The 24,799-nt window shown below is 31.9% G+C and overlaps 1 long non-coding RNA gene across 7 annotated transcripts in view; it reads right to left on the bottom strand.

Moving 5' to 3' along the window:
- The window catches only part of LOC145278061 (uncharacterized), a 797,888-nt gene that overhangs the window by 24,323 nt on the left and 748,766 nt on the right, over nt 1-24,799 (bottom strand). For 4 of the 7 annotated variants that reach the window (XR_013868283.1, XR_013868285.1, XR_013868284.1 and 1 more), the window contains exon 4: nt 16,240-18,089. The exons of the other annotated variants lie outside the window; for them this stretch is intronic. This is a non-coding gene — a long non-coding RNA (uncharacterized LOC145278061). Of the gene's footprint in view, nt 1-16,239; nt 18,090-24,799 lie in introns of those variants that run through there. 7 annotated transcript variants of the gene reach the window in all.

Raw genomic sequence — 24,799 nt, 5'->3', positions numbered from 1 at the left:
GCAATGTATCTTGTTTGGGATGAAAATGTAATTTAAAAAAAACTATCAACGTTAGTACTACTATAGTGTTCCTCATCTTTTTACAGAATATTATTAACGTTTCATTAACTGTTATTCTCTTGTGGACATTAGCTTTGAGTGTTGTATATATGATTGTACAACATCTTTCATAGGGCTTATATATTTTAATGCATTTTGGTTTTGGATTAAGTTTTGTTAAAACAAATATAAAAACATTTTAATCGTCCTTAATTTGTAATTTGCTCATGAGGTCAATCTCTTACAAAGTTTTAATCTAATACTCTCACATTTTCACCAATTCTTCCTCCTTCTCTGCTTATTACGTCATGAAATAAACTAAAATATATAATAAAAAAAACAAGTATAAATACTATCAAAGCGGAAGTTTAGAGAGAAAGCAAGAAATAGCGAGAGAGGAAATATATAGAAGAAGGCACAATTTTGGATTTTGATTATTTTTCTTATATTTAACCGATTTTGAAGATTTCTCCTAATTTAAGCAATCTAATAGGAGATAATTGAATGACCCAACGCTCTCGATTTTTTTCCTAATTTATCTATTAGATGTCATTTATTTTGCCTGCGATACTTGAAATGGAAAACGCTTTACCTAAATGCTAATAGGAAAAATCATTCCTCACCAATATGATGCCCCAGATCGTGAATGATATTTTGAAATACAGTTATCCATTTATATTATACGAAAACATATGTAACGGGACAGCACTGTCAAAGGGCAAGCAAAGCTTCTCCTTCCCTGCGCTAGTCTGTGGGAAACCCTTGGGCATGGTTGAGAACCCGCTTAGCCCGCCGATCAGGATAACGTGAGGTTATGGAAAGCAGATAACTGATTTAATATGGAAGCAAACAGAAATAATTCTGTCCATGGTTTTGTATTTCGTTGTGCCGAGCGAAAGATCGCCCAGTATAGGCACTGCTTGGACAGGAGGAAACTGCGACCTACTATCTGTACAACTGCAAAGAAAGATGTGGTAATACATCAGACTATTCGTCAAACAGCGTGTTTAGGCTTCTGAATCATAACACCTCGCTCGATAGAGATTAGTATGATAGAAAGGTGTCACCTGATCACCATCAAACTTCTCTACGACAGCGAGAAACATACATTGGCAGTCTGAACACCTGAGCAACATAAAAAATTATGAGCCACATAAAACTAATGAGCAACATCCAAAATTATGAGCAACAATGAATTCATGAATGCTTCTATGGAGAGAGATGGATAAAGAGCCATAACCGTCGATACCTTCACCAGGCAGGACAACCCTTGATACGAAACTAAATTTACTTGTCGCAATGTCACCGTTTCATTTTAACGCCATGACGCCATTTCTTGCAAAGTTTTCATATTGAAATACAATATAAAAATATTTTCGGTGAATTTAATTTTCCGATCTTCTGAGCATCCTTAAGACAAACTTCGAGCAAATTTTCTGCATTTCCAGTTCCTCGCGATAATTGTGTGTACAGTTCCAACACTGACATATTACTGCACTTAATTGTCTCTATAGACACACGACGGTCCTTATCCATGGAATTCTTTATTTGGCCAATCAACTCTGGTGTTCTGATTTTCTTACATTTCTCACACCTCTCATCATCCCTCACAGATTCTGTGCCTTCCTTGAATTTCTTATGCTACTCAAAAACCGATGCTCGATCCATGCATGATGGTCCAAAAGCTGTCTAAAGAATTCCATACGTTTCTTTGGCATTTTTTCCAAATTTAAAAGAAAATTTTATTGCATGTAGTTCTTCTAAAGTGTCCTCGCCTCCAGATTGCATTTTTAAAATTCACCAGCTGTGACAATCAGGTTTTAGTAGGGTGTATTCCAATTCCTGCTGTAGCTGTTTATTTGAACCTGAAATCGTCTCATTAGATTTAAAGCAATACTATACTGGCTTTTAATGAGGCTACAATTTTAAATGCCTGTAAAAAAGTCTGGAAACTTATTGAAGGATTTCATAATTAACTACAAAGAAAGAAATGCGAGGCAGTTTATTAGTACTCTGGAAACATCTTTAATTATATTTAGTGCTTTTAGTAGAAGTCCTTCTTTTTCTTTTTTTTTTTTTTTTTCACTGTTCACTTGTAATTTCTTTCTTAGACGCGTTAGAAAATTGGGTTTACTAGTGCATAGATTAAAATATCATTTAAGCATAATCTACGATGGGGCAACGCGCTATTATATATATATATATATATATATATATATATATAGTAATTTATAAAATATATATGGCTTATTAAGCTACACTGAATATTCTGCGTTTCATCCACTATAGGATTCGTATATATATAATACATATGAAATATATAACATAATATAATATAATATATTATATAATATATTATATAATATATATAGTAGATAATAATATAATATAATATATCTCGCTCCGGATCTAAAAAGCTTCAGACTGTCAAAAGGAAATTATTCCTAACTAGTGTTTAGGTCTAGTGCATTTCATTCAAATACGTCACAAGCAAAAACCAAACAAATGGCCTTTACAAAAAGGGTGATACATTTAGTAAAAACGGGAATTTATTCTTATTGTTTTTATAACCTCTTATATAGATTTTTTTTATTGTTTTATAGTTCCCTTATTGGATGGGCACTTTAAGAGAAATAAAAGTAGGCTTCCAATTGATCAGTATTAGAGTTTCATGCACCAGCCTCTGCGACTATTTGCCCACTTAACGTGTGTGTATATAAATCTTTTTCTTTTTGTTTTAGAAAATTAAGAAAGAACTCAACTTTATCGCAAATGCACCACTTATTCTTGGTCGTTGAATACTGCTTATAACGTATGAACGACCAGTTGCAATTTATAAGCAAGATCATTGAAAACAACGATGAGCCTGGCCTGTACCAGGTGGGTAACCATTTGGGAATTATAGACGCTGTATGAGCTCTCCGCGTATTTCGGCATCGTTTCCAGACGTCCTGAACTTCTATATTCTTGTAACTCAAATGAAAAGGGTGTCGATGCAGAAAAGGTAAGGTTAGAGATTGTGCAACTCTTGCCACGGACACCCTTCAGTGGGTGTGCCTAGTCTGACAAGATGAGACGCTGTTATAAGAACTTAATTTCAATTGTGTTAATTGACATAGAATTCCAGCCTACGAAGTCAAGGGTAACTTTGTGACTGAGTTCGAATCTCCCGACCAACTGTAAGTGTCACTTGCTACACCGATGAGTGAATGAGCATGACATATGACAAAGAAATACTCGTGTTTTTAAGTCGAAAAATAATTGTGAATATTTAATTATAAATGCACATACACACACATATACATTATATATATATATATATATATATATATATATATATATATATATATATGAAAAGGAAACAGTGTTAGAATCCTACCCATATCGGGAAGGAAACTATGTGTGTGTGCATGTTTCCTTCCCGATATGGGTAGGATTTTAAAACTGTTTACTTTTCATTTTCGTATGGTCTATGATCGTTTTCTTTATATATATATATATATATATATATATATATATATATATATATATATATATATATATATATATATATATATATATATATATATATATATAATTTGAGGTTGTTGTTTTTCAATAGTAGGGTAACCAGTGAAAAATGACGAGGTTGATACAAGAGTGATCAATACGGAAGACTGACACATGCTCATGACTGTGTAGTAAGAAATGACTGCTTATGTAAAGACAAATTGAATATTGAATATATATATATATATATATATATAGGTTCCTTCACTCTTGACAATATTTGAACACCCACTGTAAAGCTGGCTAAGCGTGGAATTATTGTGGCAAGAGTGGCCTAATCTCCAACCATACCTCTCCTGGGTCGGCGTTGTTTAATACCAGTGGCAACTGGAGGTTCCTGACTAAAAACAATACAGAAATAAATGAAGAGCACAGAGCGCCTAGAGTTACCAAATTGTCACCCATTTGGTGCTAACCAGATTACACGTTGCTTTACTAGTAAACCTAAGTACAAGGACACATGCTTAAAGCTGAACAATTATTCGGTCGGCTTATGTGGTCGAAATATGTTTTTTTAAATGAATATGGTCGAGAGAATCAACCGAAATATCTCACCAACGTTAATATCTCTACTCCAATAATTTATTCCCCAGAACCGCTAGACTTTGGAATTCCTTTCCGGGTCCCTGTTTCCCCAACTGTACTGACATGCAGAAGTTCAAGTGTAACGTGAACCGACATCTTGCTGCCCAACTCCCTATATAGTATCCCAGTAGCTCATGTCCCTGATAGTAACACCCTACACCAAAGTGGCAATGTGCCTTGTTTGGGGTGAAAATGTAATAAAAAAATAGTGGTTTTGTGCTCTAAGTATTTTGTTGCAATGCTCAGGTACTACTACATAAATATGTTTAAAAATTTATAATTTCATAGTTTAATACCCTCATGTCTTGCATTTGTGATTTGTGAAAAAGGTTAAAAAAAAAAAGTATGTTTATATGGATGTGATTTAAAATAATGTTATGTTTTTTTTTCTAGTCTCATTATGGGATAAACACTTGATGAGAAATAAAACTAGGCTTCTAATTAAACGCATAATACGAAGTTCCGTCCGACTAGGTTGTTGAACATTCACGACTGTCTACTAAAAATATGCCATCTTATATTGATATGATTTGACTTAAAAAATATTTTTGACGGCTTACAATGCAGGAATGTACAGTCGTTATGCACAGATAAATAAATAAATGATAAATAAGTCAATATTTTTTATTTTATATTATTTTTTATTTATATCTATTTATTTATCTACCTGATTTTTTTCAACTGTGGATGGTACTTTTTTTTACAAAGAAGTCACCTCTTATCAAGGCCCAGAGGCCACTCGAGGATAAGGGTTAATAAGCGTACAGTGGTCAATGGGACAGTGACGTAGTAATTGTTAGTAGTGGAAATTTGGTAAATTGGATTAATTAAGGGGAATGGTTCATCAAGAACTTGTTTACATTGGACTTGAAGACGACCATATTGTAGTCAGCCGGAAAGCAATTAACGGAACAGAGTTCCACACGTGTGCCGTTCTAAGAAAAAAGCTTTGTTCATGAAATCTACGTTTAGGTTTGGGCGCGGATAAAGAGTGGGGAAAATTATTGATAGTGTTTTCAGATAGACGAGTGTTTCTCGTGAATGTTTGGCGAGGTGGGACAATAGATGGAGCTAAGACGAACACTTGCCATATTCCAAAGGTCCTTTCGAGTAAGAACCCATCATCAGTGAAGAAATAAATCCTCACTCCCGGCTGTAAGTTGTAAAGTCACTTTACAATTAACAGCATTACAGCATTGTACGCCTTCAAAAATACCTTGTATTCTTTAACAATGCTTCAAGCAAACCATGCTATTGTTCTTATCATTAGACTGAATTTTCACCTTACTGTAAGACTTTTGTTTTAGTTGCATTAATAAGTTATGACGAAGTTGAGTTGTTCTGTAGCTTGAATCGTGCGATCGAGAGAACAATCATTTTCCACACTGATCATTTCCCAAAATGATGAAACATGTGTACGTGGATAAAAATTTACAATATACAAAAATATCGTAGTATTTTTTTGTACTGTTACTTCTTTTATATATCAAAGATATTCTCCAGATCATATATTAAATTTAGTTTTATAATCTTATAAATCTCCGGGGCATATTGGAATGGGTAACCGGTTATAATGTATCGAATTATACATTTACATGCATATACACACACGTATACAGAAACACGTGTATATATATATACACACAAGTACATATATATATATATACATATGCACACACATGTACATAGATATATACACAAACGTACATATATATACATATACACACAATCGTACGTATATATATACACACATGTACATATACATATACATATACCCACACACGTACATATATATACATACACATGTACACACATATATATGCACACACGTACATATATATATACATACATTCACGTGCATATACATACACATATATACACACACATATATGCACACACGCACATATATACACACGCACATATATATACATACACACACGCACACATATATATATATATGCATACACACATCTATATACATACACACATATATATATGCATACACACATATATATATATACGTACACCCACCTATATACATACAGACACAAAAATATATATGCATACACGCACACATATATACATCACGCACATATATACTTACACACATATATACTTACACACACATATATACATACACACATATATACATACACACACATATATACACACATATATACACACATGCATATACACACACACATATATATACATATATACGCACACACATATATATACATACACACATATATATATACACACACATTCTGTACATACTTATATATTCACATGCATTAGTGATGGGACGATTCCAATAGGAATTCTCGATTCCAATACAATTACCGATTTCGTTCGAAATCCTTATCTAGATTTTTTAAGATCTATTTATTTAGCTATAGAGCTTTTAGACATTTTTGGATTGCCTTAAAAAAAAGTGCATATACATTCGCAAACGTAAATATACACTTGTGTGTTGGTAGTTTTACCAAGTATTTAAGCTTAATAGATGTTTTATTTTATTACAGAGAAAGGAAAACTTTGTTTTAAGCAACAAAATAAAACGGTTTTTTAAACATTCTCGACGAATCAGCCCAACATGAATATGTACTCTCACTATCTTCGTTATCCATGTCACAACGCACGGTGTTTTATTCGTGTTACAGAGAATCAGGTAACGTTCTTGAAGACTATCAACCTCACTACGTGGTAGACGTATAGTTTTTGGTGGTGGAGGTAAACGTATTCGAAACAGATCGTAGCAGCAGTTGGTGATATTCCAACTATTACTGCATTTCTCATTGTTCGTCTTTCACGAAGCAGAAGTTTAGGACACCGTTCTGCTTTGTGAGCGGATCGATTGGCTTTCTGGGTATCTTGAAAGAGAGGTTGTTGGTAATATTCCCAAATTGCTACCCGGCTCTATGGCGAACTACTAAGTATAGCCACCCGTGATTCACTACTCATTCTGAAATGGAAAATGGTAAAGTGGTTTCTGCCACGATCTGGAGACATTTTCGTAGTACAAGCAATAAATCGTTCCCAGAGCCACGCCCCCCTCCACACACACACGCGCGTAAAAAAAATTGGTTAAATGTTATGGCCGATATATTTTCATCGAAAATTCGCTTGAGGTGGAAACTGGTTGACTAATTCATAATGGTTATAATTTCAAACAATTTAAGTAGTGGTTAGACGCCGAGGAAGCTCCACAACACTTCCAAAAATCCACAGTTATACCTAAAGAAGGCAATGTGAAGATGACCTGTTTGGTGGCCTGTGACCGGTCTCACCATTTTTTTTTTTTTTACTGCAAGCGAAACCATTAAGGCGGAGAAGTACTGCCAACAAATGGATGAAATTCTTCAAAACTTCGACAACAACACGCAGCATTAGTCAACAGAAAAGGTCCTACATATGTTCATCTGAATTAAAAAGTTTATCACCGCAAGAACGTTCTTGTCAACCTGAGACAATTGGGCCAAACACTTCGTTGATATCGCGAGCTGTTTCAGCAGCTTTTCGGCCTAGCTTGAATTGAAATAAGAAAATTGTGCGAAATTGCGTGTATCAATGTTCTCAAAAGAGGACAATTGTTTAAAAACGATTCTAATTTAAATGATTAGATAGATCGATAAACGTTCTTTAAATAGATATAAAATAAAGGTACTATAACGAAAACTTAATTTTTTTATTACATTTTCACCCCAAACAAGACACATTGCCGCTTTCATGTAAGAGGCTACTATCAGGGACCTAAGCTACAGGGGTACTATGTAGGGAGTTGGGCAGCAAGATGACGGTCCACGTTACACTTGAATTTCTGCATGTCAGTAAAGTTGGGGAAACAGGGACCCGAAAGGGAATTCCAAAGTCTAGCAGTTCTGGGAAATAAACTACTGGAGTAGAAAGCTCTCTAGGGATCTCTACTGTGTAGGGGTGGGATTTAGCTGCTTGTCGGGGGGTATTTACTTTGAGTGCTTGCAGTTCGTCGGAGCATTCTCCATTAAAATACTTGTAGAACAGGCAGAAGGATGCAGCATTTCGTTGATGGGACAGAGGCTGAAGCTTAGATGACAAATACTGTTAGAAACTCGCTCAATATATGTTACCATGACATAGGCGGACACATATTCGGTGGGTTTCTAACAGTATTTTGTGTGATTATTTAGTTTGAACTCATTTGCCCAAACTTACAGCATTCAACAGCGAGCACACCGCATTTTGCTTTTTCAAATATACCGATAAACACTTATGATTTTCGAACCGATTGCACGCTTTAAAGCGAGTAAAACCATATCATATATCAACATTTTCAAGCATTCATAAACTACGTTTACCATCCCAATGAATGCATTGAGGATGGTACGTAGGACTTTTAGAAGGTGAACCATTAAAAAAATACATCTGCCTTACTTTTAAAAAATTCTAGGTTTATTTTTGGTGTCTTTAAAAAAACTCACCCAATATTTTTGCTGATGAGGAGACTTTGTGTCAAAAAACTATTTGATAAAATTATTGTCCAAGACTTATTGTCTATCTCAAATAAAACATCATTTCCGAAACGATCGTACAATTTATTGATTTTGTTTGTTCTTCTTTATGAAACCGATTTTTTATTCTCAATTTTAATTACAAATTATCAATCATCTTACTCAATATTAAAATAGCTCTAGGGTATATATGCCTATCGAGCTTATTGTATATCTACATTACAACGAGCACTGTTTTTTAAAATTTTTAATTGTATTAATGAATTTACTAGTACATTAAATTATACTCTGCTCTTTAGACTGTTGTTCTAATCCCCTTACACACACACACACACACACACACACACAAACACACACACACACACATATATATATACATATATATACATATATACATATATACATATATATTAGTACTGCATTCAAAAGTTTAAAAAATAATTGATTTGTTTGACATAAACTAGAATTGAAACCAAAACAATTCGCGTTTGTCCCCGTTTGAACTAACTCGATGGATAAGTTATAAACTTAAACTAATTTATCTCTGATTATTTTGCGCATGCGCAAACTGGTATGGCGGCATGTAGAAATGAACATTTACACCTGCCGACATATTTTTGTACGAAACAAAGATTTTTACTCTCTATAAACCATCTTTGGCGTACGATTTCTATTTCTTGTTAATTTCACTGTTATGTGACTAGTATTTTTAGGGCTTATCAGTGAAATATTTATAAAAGGAAGTGGAAAGAAAAATAATAGAAAACAGAACTACGGAATCTATAAGAATCGAATGTACCAAACTAAGACCCACTCACATTTGCTCTCCCAACGATATTCTCTTTTTCATCCTAGTTCAGTTCAATGGTAGCGACCAACTCCCGAGGATCGTTGGCATCGTTTTTGACCTTCATTTATCGATGAGCGTCGGATTATTTTAATTTTATTAGATGGATTAATCAAATCACGAAGCACATACGCGTAATTGTAGATTTATCGATACCCATTATCTTATCGCCATCCCCGTTTTAAAAATACATTTATTAATATGAGACCATCAGAGTAAAAGGACCTTCAGACACATTCAGCGATCGGCGAGTAATTTTTATGAGGTTTTCTATAAGAAAAAAGAAAAAAATATAGACTCGGATATAATATTACGCATACCTACACAGTCTCCTATATATATATATATATATATATATATATATATATATATATATATATATATATATATATATATATATATATATATATATATAAATGGAAACGCCCGTTGATTAGTTCAAATAATTGAGTAATATATATATATATATATATATATATATATATATATGTATGTGTGTGTGTATATATATATATATACCAGCAGGTCTCCCGGCGTTACCCAGTTGTAAAATACGCTTAAATACAATAGTATAATTCATGCAGATCTTTTACTAAAGAATCTGCTATTAATTATTATCGAACCTAATATAATAGTGACAGTTGGGTTAAATATATATATATATATATATATATATATATATATATATATATATATATATTTAACCCAACTGTCTTGTCTCTCGTATATATATATATATATATATATATATATATATATGTGTGTGTGTGTGTGTGTGTGTATGTATATATATGACCTGTGTGCCATCAGCTAGAATCGATAAAAAACGTAAAACACTCCACCTATATTACTTAACCTGAACCACACACACACACTCACACACACACACACACACACACACACACACACACACACACACACACACACACACACACATATATATATATATATATATATATATATATATATAAACGAACAAACAGTTAATAAAACATGTTAAAAAACACTTTGAAATGAGTTAAAAACATATTTAATCTGAAAAGGAAACACTAGATAAGTGGATAGTCCTTAATCCGCGGAGTTTCGAAGAAATACTTTCCTTCTCATCAAGTGTTTCCTTTTCAGATTAAATATTTTTTAAACTCTTTTTCAAAGTGTTTTTTTAACATATTTTATTAACTGTTTGCTCGTATTATAAGCTTTATCTCCTATTTGGTTTTATCGAGCTTTTACATTTGGCTGAGATAACGTTATAAATATTAATTCTTTAATATTTATAATATACTTTACTTTTACCATCTTGGGTCATTTTGGTAAATTTAATTGTAATTTTTATTTTTATTATATATATATATATATATATATATATATATATATATATATATATATATATATATATATATATATACACCTATATACGAGAGACAAGACAGTTGGGCTAAAAAAAATAATAAATTGCAATATTTATTAATCTATCAAGTATTAAAACTATGAATTATAATAAAGAAAAATCTTTAACTCATGACCTTTCAAAGACCTTTCATAGGTTAAACATTAAAAAAATATATTAACTAGAAGACATTTTTTGGCAGAATTAAACAGAATTATGCAAGTCTATGGATGAACAAATGCAGATTATGTGCGCACGTGTTTAAGATATAAAACCATTTAGTGCACAAACGTTTTTATGTTTGACTAGCAGATGTAACCGGCGTCATTTTTATAGCAAACTAGCAGATGTACCTGACGCTGCCCGGTATGTGACGTTACGTGAAATTCCTCAAAAGAGAAGAAAAGAAATGAAGCAAAAAAAAAAAAAAAAAAAAAATGACACATGTGCATGTGAGTATTGTTTTTTTTTTTTTAAACAGTTAACTTTTCGTAAATAAAAAAATATTACTCGAGTTGAGATTGAAACGAAAACCTAAAAACAATAAGTCAAGTACGATAACCATTAGGTCAGCTTGCCAGGTCTTTAAGTGTTTTCAAACATATTATTCTTAACATAAATAATCAATCACGTGAACAATTCACGCATGCGCATTCGTGAAACAGTTTACAGATAAAAATCCGATGATCCCCATGTACCAAATTTTCAATTTTGACTCCTTAGCAGTCCGTTTTCTTTTCGGATAAAACCACGTTACGAAGCTTTTCACGTGTCTGAATACCCTACATACCAATTTTCAAATCTGTATATTAAAAATTCGTCGTTGAGCATATAGGTTGGAGGGTGACACACACACACACACTTTTATATATATATATATATATATATATATATATATATATATATATATATATATAGAGAGAGATTTTTATGTTATTTTTTTTTTTCATATTTATGCTTATCAACGATAAATTTCATACTAATTCTCTGATGAAAAAAGTTTATCTTTGAAAATCCATGGGTTAAGAATTTTTCATATAATTTCTTGTATTTTTTATGGATTGATAAATAAAATTTACTCAATTAGGTTCATTTTTTATTTTTTAATTACTGTATCTGCTGTATTCAGCTTTTTCTTATCTAGATAGATTCTGTTTTTACAAGGTAGCCAGCATTTATCAAGGCTCGAAGGCTACTCGAAAATAAAGATTATTAGAATATAGAGTGTAATCATTAATGGTGTAAATTGGGTAGAATTTGGATTATTTAAGGAGACGGCTCAACAAGATTTGTTTACATTGTACTTGAAGGTTACCCTATTGTAGTCAACCGGGAAGCAGGCCAATGGAACAGTGCTCCAGACGCGGACAGATCTAAGGAAGAAGTTTTGTTCATGGAATCTGAATGAGACACAGATAGAGTGGGGATAATTGTTGATAGTGGTTGTAGCTAGTCGAGTGTTTTTGTGAATGTTTAGTAAGAGGTGACTATAGATCGGAGCTCAGACAATTTTATTATAAATGTTATATTCATCAGTGTCATTATGCACATCTCCTTGCATGAAATACATTTTATACTGAAGTGTCACCACTTATCAAGGCCAAAAGTCGATTCGAAGATAAGAGTTAAATGATAGACGTTGAGACAAGATCGTGATGATTGATGATAGCGTTTAGTCGGAATCTGATTATTTAAGGTTGCTTAATCTTAGCCTGGAAGACGGTCATATTCTAGTAAGTTAAGTTCACTAATATGTTTGGAAAGAAAATTAATTTCAGTTTTTTTTTTTTCATTTTTTTACTGAGATGGGGTCACTGCTTACCAAGTTCCGAATGCTACTCTAGAATAAGAGTTAAATAGGGTCAGTATACCAATTCATGACGGCTCAACAGAAACTTGTTTACATTAGACTTGAAAATACCTATTGTTATAGTCAGCTGGGAAGCAGCCCCGCGGTATTGTGTTCAACAGGGACAGTTCAAATAAAGGAACTGATCATGGAAAGCATGGCTAGTTTTAGCCATATATGGAAATTGTTGGCAGTTGTTGTAACTAGAAAAGTGCCCAGTGAGAATTTTCTACATGGGGGGGCATAAACAGAAGCTCAGTCGAGCACTTGCCATGCAAATCACGATACAGCTGTGGAGACGACAAAGTGAAGCCAATTTTAAACCTTGTCAAAGCAGGGATGGGTATGCTTAGTAGTTCTTATGTAATTTGCAATCATTGTTTCTTTAGAAGTAAACTACTGTCTATTATTCTCATCCTCTCTCGATGTACGTTATTTGAACCTCCCCCATTCCTATTTCATTCAGTTTCTCTTTCAATTTCCCATCTCTTAATCTCTTTTACTCCCCTTTTAGTGGATGTATACTAGTCCCAGGGCGGGTGAAGTTAGTTCTGTGAAGAGAACAGTTTTACACCACTTTTATAATATTTTTCTAAGATTATAATCAACATACCATGCTACTAAGCCCTTTGTCTACAGGGTGGTCAAAAAGTCAGGTAACATGTTAAAGGTAGAAAAAACAATATGATCCATTATAATCTCTATTCGTTTTATATTATTTGTTTAAATATTTGAGTGTAATATATAAGCTTTAATTTTAAATCTATGTGTTGTGTCATTTAAATATACGTGTATTGCTAATATCGTTTTTCTTTAAAATGTTACCTGACTTTTTGACCACCCTGTAGAATCCGTATTCTATGTGTTATTAAAAGCATCAATATTTTGATTTTAGAAAATGTCTTACACAAATTTAAAAAAATGAAATTCAATATTGTCCGAATTAAAAAGAATCGGAATTCCTATTAAGGGATTTCACCCCATCGATGTTCTCTTTTGCATGAAACCAAATTCAACTAAATATAACTCATAATAAGTAGCCTTAAACTTAGTAGTTTTTTTTGTGTTTTTTTTCGAAATTGATAATGATCAGTTAATTAGTTTCAGAGTGAACCATAGATACAAATATGAAAATTAAATCCATTTTAATAATCAGATACATATAATAACATATAACATCCATCTATCCAGCGCGGCCGTAACCGGGATTGAACTCACTACACTAGTTTTAGTGTAATTCAAATCTTGTCGGTTACTGAATACTCGATGCTTCGCAAGGGTTATCAAGGGTATTTTTATCTTGACATCATCACTAGACGGGTTGCCTTCTATCCTCTGTGTGTGTGTGTGTGTGTGTGTGTGTGTGTGTGTGTGTGTGTGTATATATATATATATATATATATATATACATACATATATATACTTTTTTATTTTTTATAACATTTAGGTATCGCTACACAATCATGAGTGTTTCAGTTAATTGGTTATAACTGGAGACTTCAAGTTGTAGATAACTAGAGATATAATTGATATACACACGTAATATAAAAGGTGTTTATTAGTGAGTTGTAAGATTGAAGTAATACTATTTCTCCATCGACGAACGGGTATACCAACTAGTGCACACAAATTGGTTGTGACTCTTGGCTTCTTCACCAAGAAAGTTTTAGGTAGGTGCAATTTCCTGCAAACCCCCCAATTCATTACTTTCTCATTTATCCGTTTATGTTTCTTCCTTAACAAACCCAACGATCATAAAATGGCTCTCACGGTCTCACCACCAGCCCCAACGAACAATACTTGGCAAAGGACGCTGTTATCCGCCCTTTAATAGCTATTCTTGAAAACCGTATCTGCAACAATAAAAACTAACGTAATAACCACTGCAGAAGCAGTCGAAATACCGGACTGTATATTAACGCGTTTTCTGTGCACTGCTACTAATTTGGCCAGTTGTTTAAGACGCGAAATGCTAAAGTTTTAACGGACCGCAGTGGTGACGCCAGTTATCTCGGCGGCCTACGCCTATTTGAGGATATTTCAAATACCTATCGAGCACAGTCGAAAGCGTTAGTATCTGAGAAGTAGGCATAACATGACAGCGTGATGAATCTAAATAAAAATATATTACAGTTCTTTTAACCGGGAGGTCAACGAGAAAACTTAAAAGAAATGACGAAAAGACAAAGACATCATTTGTGACACGAGTCTGGTTGGTGATTTCTTCATAAAAAACATGCTTACAGTCAAATCTTTAGTAAAAAATAATCAAAGACACACACACATATATATATATATATATACATTATATACATACATACATATATATACATTATATATATACATATGCATAAATTATAGATATACATATACATATATATATATACATATATATGTATATACATATATATATATAATATACATATATATATATATATACATAATATACATATATATTGTTGAACTTTACAATCCAAATTTATTGGTCGACTGAATACTCCAGAAAAACAAATTACCAAGTCCTTATTCCGCGGAGTTTCAAAGAATGCTATTCTTGTTATTCTTCTCATCAATATATATATATATATATATATATATATATATATATATATATATATATATAGTTGTTGGAGAGAGGCGACTCATTATACCAAAAGTGGTATGAAGAGTCTCTTCTATCCCGTAGATAAATGTTTGTATAACTTTATTAAATGAATGAACCATTCTATATTCACCAATATATAGTTTTGTGACGTCATTTTCCAATCTTATTGTTTCTTATTAAGCTCCAATGAAATTTGTTGAGATTTATATTATCAAGGATAAGTCTCCTCTAATAGAATTGAATTTACTCTATTCTCCAAACTCTCTAAGATATATATATATATATATATATATATATATATATATATATATATACATGGAAATATACTTTATTTCCTTATATTATATACAAGTCCTTATTTAAGAAGCTCAATGTGATTACAGAGCAATATAATGAACGAATGACAAAAGTCTGTATTCCTTAGTTCCTGATGTTGACCATCTCGCAATTATTTCTATGATTTAAGTTGACATTTACAACTTTTGACAGTATCTGTTTCGTAGCACAAGATCAATCACTTAATTATTATATCAGTCAGTTAAACTATTTTTCCCTAAACTCATTAGAAGAAATAGCAACAATCAATTAATCAAAACGAAATAAAGTGCGCTTTGACATGATTAAAATCCGAAAATTAGAAGAGAAGTTGTAAATACCTTATAATATGTTTACATTACGCCATTTTGAAATTCAAAATGGCGTAATGTAAACGTATAAGATATTTAAAGCTTCTTTTCCAAATTGTAAGATGGTCAACATCCTGAAGATAATGAAGATTAGAAGTTTGTCATTCATTCAATATATATATATATATATATATATATATATATATATATATATATATATATATATATATATATATATAGGGTGGCTATGTGGCTGGGTTTGAATCTCGACCAGTAAACATTAGGGTACATTTTTTTTACCTCGTTTCCCCCCTTAACATTTTTCTTTAAAATGAGGACTTTTAAGTTTTCGGGTATGCTGAAAACGAATATCACATTTTAATTTACCGGGAACCTACTTATTGCGGAAAATTTAAATGCGATATTCGTTTAAAGCATACCCGAAAACCTATTAAAGTCGTCATTTTAAAGGAAAACGATGAGGTGGAAACCAAGTAAAAATTTCACCAAAATTACTTCCCACACCGATGATTGCATGAACGCGAAACAGTAAGTATAAATTTTTAAATATTTTTTTTTTAGAAATTTATAAAGCTTCTTTATATTAAATTTGAGCTTTCTTCAGGAAATTAAGCAAAAAGCAGTCAACTTTAACTCAAATGCATCATTCCAAATTCGGTCATTGAATACTGATTCTGTGTGATATGCCATTTATAGTTACTTAATTTCCTTTATGTGCTAAGTGCCGGTGTTTGGGAGAAAGAGGTTAGCCTCCAAAGTAATTATTTCGACTATCGAAGCCATTCCAATAGAAAACCCATCTAAGAACACTGCTGAGCACATAAAGTACTTTCGTGTGAAATTCAATAAAACTTGACCTAGCCGTTTTCGAGTGCATAGGGAACGAACTCATAGACGCCCAATCACAGATATACAGGAATAGTTACTTTCATATATGTTGTGGGGGAATCACCCTCCAAATGGACTGTTCTATCCATTATATAAACCATAGACCTTTTGATCCCAGGTGTGGATTAAACATCAGAGCGACCCTCGCCTACGGTTACTGCTCTTTTCAGTTGTAACCTTTTTACGTTATTGTTCTAGTAATACATTGTTTAAACTCTATTCCGTTGTTCTGTTTTCTTTGTGGCTTATTGCAAGCCATAAGAATATAATAGATAATATTGTTTTCTCATATATGTTACTTTTATATACGATTTCTGAATTAATTGATTATATATATATAGCCATGTTATATATAATTTTAAAGCACGTTCTTTGCTCTATAGAATCGTTATTCGTTACAGTTTTCAATCTCATTTTTAACAGTCTTGACAAAATTCAAATCCGCCCGATTTTCTTGTTCCAGTTAAAACTAGGCCAAAAAGCTGCCGAGCCAGCTCGTGATAACAATGATCTGTTTGATCCAGGAACCACTAACGAATGTGTGGCACAACGGTGGTTCAAGAAATTTCGCAATGGTGAGGAGAGCCTCAAAGATTGAAGTCGATTCTCACAAAATCACACGAAAAGTTGGTCGACCACTTAACAGTCGTTCGCCATTTAAACCAAATACGGAAATCGAAAAAGTTGAATAAATGGGTACCGCATGAATTGAACGATAATAAAAAAAATCGTCGTTTTGAGGTGTCTTCTACGCTCCTTCTGCGCAACAAAAACGACCAAATTCTAGAGCGGATTGTGACGTGTGATGAAAAGTGGATCCTCTACGACAACCGGCGACATTCGATGCTGGGGAAGCTCCACAACACACCCCGAAGCCGAAATTGCACAAAAAGGTGGTGGTGACTGTTTGGTTGTCTGAGACCGGTCTCATCCATCACAGCTTCTTGAATCCGGATGAATCGATTACGCCAGAGAAGTACTGCCGACAAATTGACGAAATGCACTAGAAGCTTCAACGTATGTGCCCGAGATTGGTCAATATGAAGGGACCAATGTTCCTTCATAACAACGCCCATCCGCATGGTGTTCAACTGACCCTGCAGAAGCTGAACGAATTGGGTTACGAGACTGTATCATCCGCCATATTCACCGGAAATCTCGCCCACCGATTATCACTTTTCCAAGCATCTCGACAATTTCCTGTGCAAAAAAAAAAAAAAATGCTTCAAACGTCGAGATTATGCCGAATCGGCCTTCGATGACTTCATCGCTTGCAGAGATTCGGATTTCTATACTAACAGGATAAATAAACTTGTTTCTCGCTGGCAAAAATGTGTCGATTCTAATGGTTCTTATTTTTTTTATTTATTATGAAAAGAATTATGATCTTTTGAAGTTGAACGTTAAAAAACGACATTTTTGCACTATCCTAATATATATATATATATATATATATATATATATATATATATATATATATATATATGTTTAGTATTTTTTCGTATTACACTGTGTGTATTATTTATATACGTTATACATTTTATACAGAATTCAGTTTCAGATTTGCTTTATCAATCTACTTAATTGGATAAAAAACAATAAAAACATTAACAAATGGCGGGCAATTGCTTTACTCGTTTAAATATTTTTTCTGTGTGTTTTATCACTAATCATACTTATTAACAAAGCCGAAACATGGTATAAAATCTATCAATTTCAAAGTAATTCAAGTTATTCTGTGAAACTCGGACATAATACTTCCGTTAAATACATACACAGGGCAAGTATTATTTTTATGCGACATACACTCTAAATAAAAAGGGAAGGATATTCTTTTATCAAACACTTTATAGATAAGTATTCCATTTTCAATTGTTAGATCGAAATCAAGAAATATAGCCATAGATATAGAGAGATATAGTAAGCCGTAAAAATACATATATATATAGCAATTAAGCACCGCAGAATTTTCAACTTTCAGTCTATGCAAGTGTTTGACAGATTCTTGCATGACATCGATCTTACTTCGCGTTTTTTTATTAACTGGGTGTGCTAGTCAACTAATCAGATTCTTCGTTATTCACAAACGCATCTATCGTAGCCAATAAGTTCGTATTCATCAGGTAGAGGTTTAATTTATTGTTATTCACCCTTTTCTTTGTTTGTTTTTGGGAGGGATAGGTTTCTCTTTTGGAAAGTGACCGAGTTTTCAGCTGGTGTTTTTTTGCCTACATTTATTATATTTTGCATATATATATATATATATATATATATATATATATATATATATATATATACATATATATATATCAAATGAATATATACTATTAAATATTTATGTATTTTGTGTGTATTTAGGCAGAATCATTACATTTTATTAAGTATCGTTTTGAACAAAATTCGTCTGCTTGATTCTACTATTTTTATTCAATTTTTTAAATGGTCTTTAGATTCTGTTTATAACAATGGTTATTCTCAACTTACAAAAATGAATAAAATCTGACGAAAGTAAAGAATTAAAAAAAAACAGTCGAAAATGCGCGCCTTAGGTCAGTCAGACGACATAAAAATGAACCAATGCAGTGACAGTTTAAGCTTTAACAATTTATATTCCGAAACTTATAGGAAGCATCTCATAAATAACTGCATTACGTTTTTATATCCAAATTCATGTTGCCTAAATAGCAGATGGGCTTCATCCCTTGCACACAAACGACTGAATCTTGTTTTATATAAATTTTCATATACAGCTTTTACATTTTTTTAGCAAACTATTAAGCCAATTTTAGGTCTAAACATTTGAACTTTTACAGGGCATTAAAGGGCATTCAGACATGGAGCAAGTCTTTTAATTTGCTTTCAGGCGAAAATTTGGCTGCCAATAGGTAAAAGTTGAAAGAGTTGACCTTTGCAGACTCTACCAAACTCCTTCGCTAATTTTCGGTTTAAACACTTGAAATTTTAGATGTAGGTTACTTATACATGGGTCAAATATTTTTGATTTGATTTAAACCCAAAATTATAAATATAAAGGGATCCAAATTGGGGTCAATGTTATAAATAATTCCACCTCTGCGGTCTCTACCAATTTTTCCCTATGGAAGTTAAGGAAGCTTATTATATAAAAAAGCAATACCGTACATATCCACACTTTTTGATATGCACATAAAGTTATGAACAGTACATAGGGCCCGAGGAAAGCCGGACTAAGCTGCTAGTATATAATAGATTCAAAACAAAAGAAAATAGATATTTATATATAGAGATTTATTTGAAAGCTAAAGAAAGGTATCATATAAAACAGGTTGTAGAAACTCTTTAAAGCATGATATTTTGAAGCCCACTGCTTTTCATGAGTAGAAGAAAAAGAGCTAGGTAACAGATTAAATAATCTGTGACTTATAAATCATGAGGGTTAATTCCATATATAAAGGAGTAATCCGAACTCTTTTCTCCCACTTGGCTATATATATATATATATATATATATATATATATATATATATATATATATATATATATATATATATATATCAATATAGATATATATATATCAATATATATATATCAATATATATATATCATTATATATATCAATATATATATCAATATATATATATCAATATATATATATATCAATATATATATCAATATATATATATATATCAATATATATATATCAATATATATATATATATCAATATATATATATATCAATATATATGTATATATATCAATATATATATCAATATATATGTATATATATATCAATATATATATCAATAGATCTCAATATATATAGATCTCAATATATATATATATATCAATATATATATATATCAATATATATATATATCAATATATATATATATATATATATATATATCAACATATATATCAATATATATATATATATTTTTTACACAGTGGTCACCACTTATCAAGGCCCGGAAGCCACTCAGGGATAAGGGTTATTGCAAGTACATTACGTTAGTGTGGAGATTTGCTGAAGTGTTTATATCATATATATATATATATATATATATATATATATATTATTAATATATATATATCAATATCAATATCAATATATATATATATATATATATATATATATATATATATATATATATAAATTATATAATCTTCCAGCCGAAGGCAACATTTCCAGTACGTGTCAAGCTTTTAAATGTAATTGTAAAACTTCAGATTAATTAATTGTCTCGGTTTCTTTTTCTTAACTTTTTTTTTTTTTTTTTTTTTTAGCTTTATATAAGTGACAGGATTTTGAGATCAGTTTGTTTCGGCAGATTTAAAACCTCTTGAATAGGTAAAAAGAGGAAAAAGAACATGTGAGAGTAGATAAGTAATTTATACTCACACTGCCCCCCACACCTTTCCTCATGACCCTGCAGGCATTCACGGTTCAAATGTTGAAAGTCTAGAAGACTAATTTTAATTAAATTAGTCTCGTTGAATTACTATTGTCTATTTCGTTTGGTTCTTATTTTGCTAATTTCTTTTTTTTTTTAGTTTATTGATTTACCCTAATTTATGCTGACAATACTGACGTGTTTGAAGCAAATGTTTATTCATCCTATATAGATGTGTACACGCACAAATATATACATCTATATATATATATATATATATATATATATATATATGATTTTCAGAATGTGAGAGAATGTATATAATAAATTCCACAGCCAAACAACGTCGCAGCTCACAAGAGCCATGACAGTCAAAGAACCGGAAGTCCAAGACTCGAGTTTCGCCCTCATTTGGGCTCATCAGTTAGACACATCCGAACTCAGGATTCGAAACCCGAGCCTCTTGCATGCAAGGCAAGCACTCTACCAACTGAGCAAACGCCCTGCACACAAGAATTCCATTAACCAACACAGATCAAGCAAACCGCGCCGAAATCCGACTGTGAAAAAATGAGGGCGAAACTCGAGTCTTGGACTTCCGGTTCTTTGACTGTCATGGCTCTTGTGAGCTGCGACGTTGTTTGGCTGTGGAATTTATTATATATATATATATATATATATATATATATATATATATATATATATATATATATATATATATATATATATATATACACACACACGCATAAAAGTATAAGTGACAATTTCCTTAAGCTGGAGGTTCAATTCTCGATATGAGCGATCGAAAAAAATACAATTACGAATTACTTAGGACCTCCAGCAATATAATGTCTGACAGAACAAGAGCATGCTACCTCCCTAAAGTAAATAAAGTCCAAATTTCATAGACACGTTGTGGAAATGACACAATAATACGATTAATCGATCCTCATCTCCAAAATCGTAAAGTTAGATCTATATCTATATATAACAAACTTTGCTAAAAAGTTGAAAAATTAACTTTTCTTATGGTTTAGGTAAACCTATCTAGATTTAAAAAAAAAAAGAAAAAGCTCTACCAGGTTAAAAGGATCAAACCATATAATAAGTTAAAATAAAGCGTAAAGCTAGATAGGAACTTTTAAATTATCGAGTCAATAAGTGCTATAGAAAGTTGAATAAGGGAGAAACCTCTTTAGGCCATGGCATTTCGAATGTAAATGCTTCTTCTCGGAGAAAAAAAGTCGGCATTATAGAAAGGAAAATGTAAAAAGACAACACCACCTTTGAATATATTCAAATTAGAAATGGAAATGTTTTGAGATTAGAATTAGGAAATATTATATAGACGGCGATATCATGGCAACGGCGAAAAGGGACAGAAATCTATAATATAATATCACATGTCTGTTTAAATGTATGTATGTATATATGTATGTGCGTATGTATGTATGATTTTCACTATATCATTTTGAAGCTTGAGCCTGCGGACGACAAATATCGAAAAATTGGCCAAAAATATTAATTCTTTCACCCTCAACTGGCCAATTTTCTACAGGGAAGGATCGCTTTTTTCGCTTATATTTTCGAAATTCACCGCCTCTTTTCGATTGTCTAGCCTTGATTTAAACATACATCACCTCCGGTTTGGCGATAGGCGCAACAGCTAACGCGTCAAGTTTTTTTTTTTTCACTTTTTTTCCTCCTTTGTGTTACAGGTTTGAGGCTTCCTGCCTACTACCACTTATTTTTGCGCTCGCAAGTTTCCCCTTTTTTGTTCAAATTATGCACATCCCTACTGGGATTCTAATTTATTTCCAAAGTTTTAACCTAATTTTCTGAGGTTGATGGTGGCTAATTTTTTCCTTATGTCATTAATTTCAATTCAGGATTCAAGTTCTTAAATACTTTTCCAATTATAAACATCCTATTTATAAGTAAAATTCGGAATATTATAAATAATATATATATATATGTATATATATACACACACACACACACACACACACACACACACACACACACACACACACATATATATATATATATGTGTGTGTGTGTGTGTGTGTGTGTGTGTGTGTGTGTGTGTGTGTGTGTGTGTGTGGTGATATGGTGATTGTCACTTCTTGATAGAAGAAAACCATTTTTCCCTTGCTTTATTTTTGATTACCCATTCATTTTAATGTATTTTTTTAACTATGTTTTATATATATATATATATATATATATATATATATATATATATATATATATATATATATATATATATATATATGATCGAGGTAAGACACTGATTAGAAATCAGATGAAATGTCCTGATAGATATTACTTAAAGTAATAATTTCAGGGCGATTCTAGCCAAAAAGGAAAAGCTCAATATTTAAGAATAGAGCGATATATAAGTTTAGTGGTTAATCCATAGATTAAGGAAATCAACATAACCCCCTTCTATATATTCGTTTTGTCAAACAATAAATTCTTAATTCGAATATATGTGTCTATATGTTGTTTTTTCAGAATTGAAATATAACCACTGAACGGGTGTTTTGAGGTTCATGTTGAGCAAAAATGAAAAAAAAACGGTCAATTTTTTTAAACTTTGTCCCCTATTATAACCCCTTCAAATTTATTGTTTTGGGTTCAAACCAAGTTATTAAGTTAGAGCCATGTCCAAGGAACCTATATCTAAAATTTCAAGTGTTTAGACCCAAAATTGTCGGAGGAGTTTGGCAGAGTTCTCAAAAGTTTAATCGTTGAACTTTGACCCTTTAAAAGCCAAATTTCTGGCCGAAAAGGGATCATATCGATTTTCACAACTCTCAGTACCCTCTATGTCAAATTTCGAGTCTGTAGACTTAAAATCGACAAAGTTATTGTGTAGAGAAATGTACACACACAGACACACAGACACGTTCACTTTTATATATATATATATATATATATATATATATATATATATATATATATATATATATATATATATATATATCACAGCCTTATTTGCCTTATTTGCTTCGGTTTAACCGAAAGTGTTAAAATTACCAACTAGAAAAAGTGGCTGAAACTTCCCTATCATTGCATTTACATTTTATCGATGCGACAACTTTGCGTGTGTCTCAGCTAATGCTTCTTTAAATATGGATTTTGATGTATTCAACGATGCTATGAACCGAAGTCAGAGATTGGTTTACGTGTTGACTTTTAAGGTATATCAACCTTTCCTATGTAGTATTGTATACTGAAACAAGTTTTCTTTTTTATGAATGTCGTGGATTAATGTGTTTTGATGTTCCATGTTTTGTAACCAACTACTCTGTAAGCGAGAAATTCTATCCAATCCGCAGTTGAGGTGATAATAGTTAGGATTGTTATCTTTTACTTCCGGTTTCTGCATTCCATGCTTAATAGTTAGACATGTTTAAGCGGAAAAGAAAGCCATTCTTAACAAGGAGAAAGATAACGTTAAAACCGTCTCTCTACGATAAAGTTTATCATTAAGTAGGACGGATCATATCTTGCTTGTTAACTTTGCTCTGAA

The sequence above is a fragment of the Euprymna scolopes genome, chromosome 6 (genome assembly GCF_053919585.1).
Source record: "Euprymna scolopes isolate OS-2025 chromosome 6, ASM5391958v1, whole genome shotgun sequence".
In the NCBI taxonomy this organism is placed as follows: domain Eukaryota; kingdom Metazoa; phylum Mollusca; class Cephalopoda; order Sepiida; family Sepiolidae; genus Euprymna; species Euprymna scolopes.
Note: the sequence above shows the minus strand (reverse complement) of the source record. Positions and strands in the feature narration are given on the sequence as shown.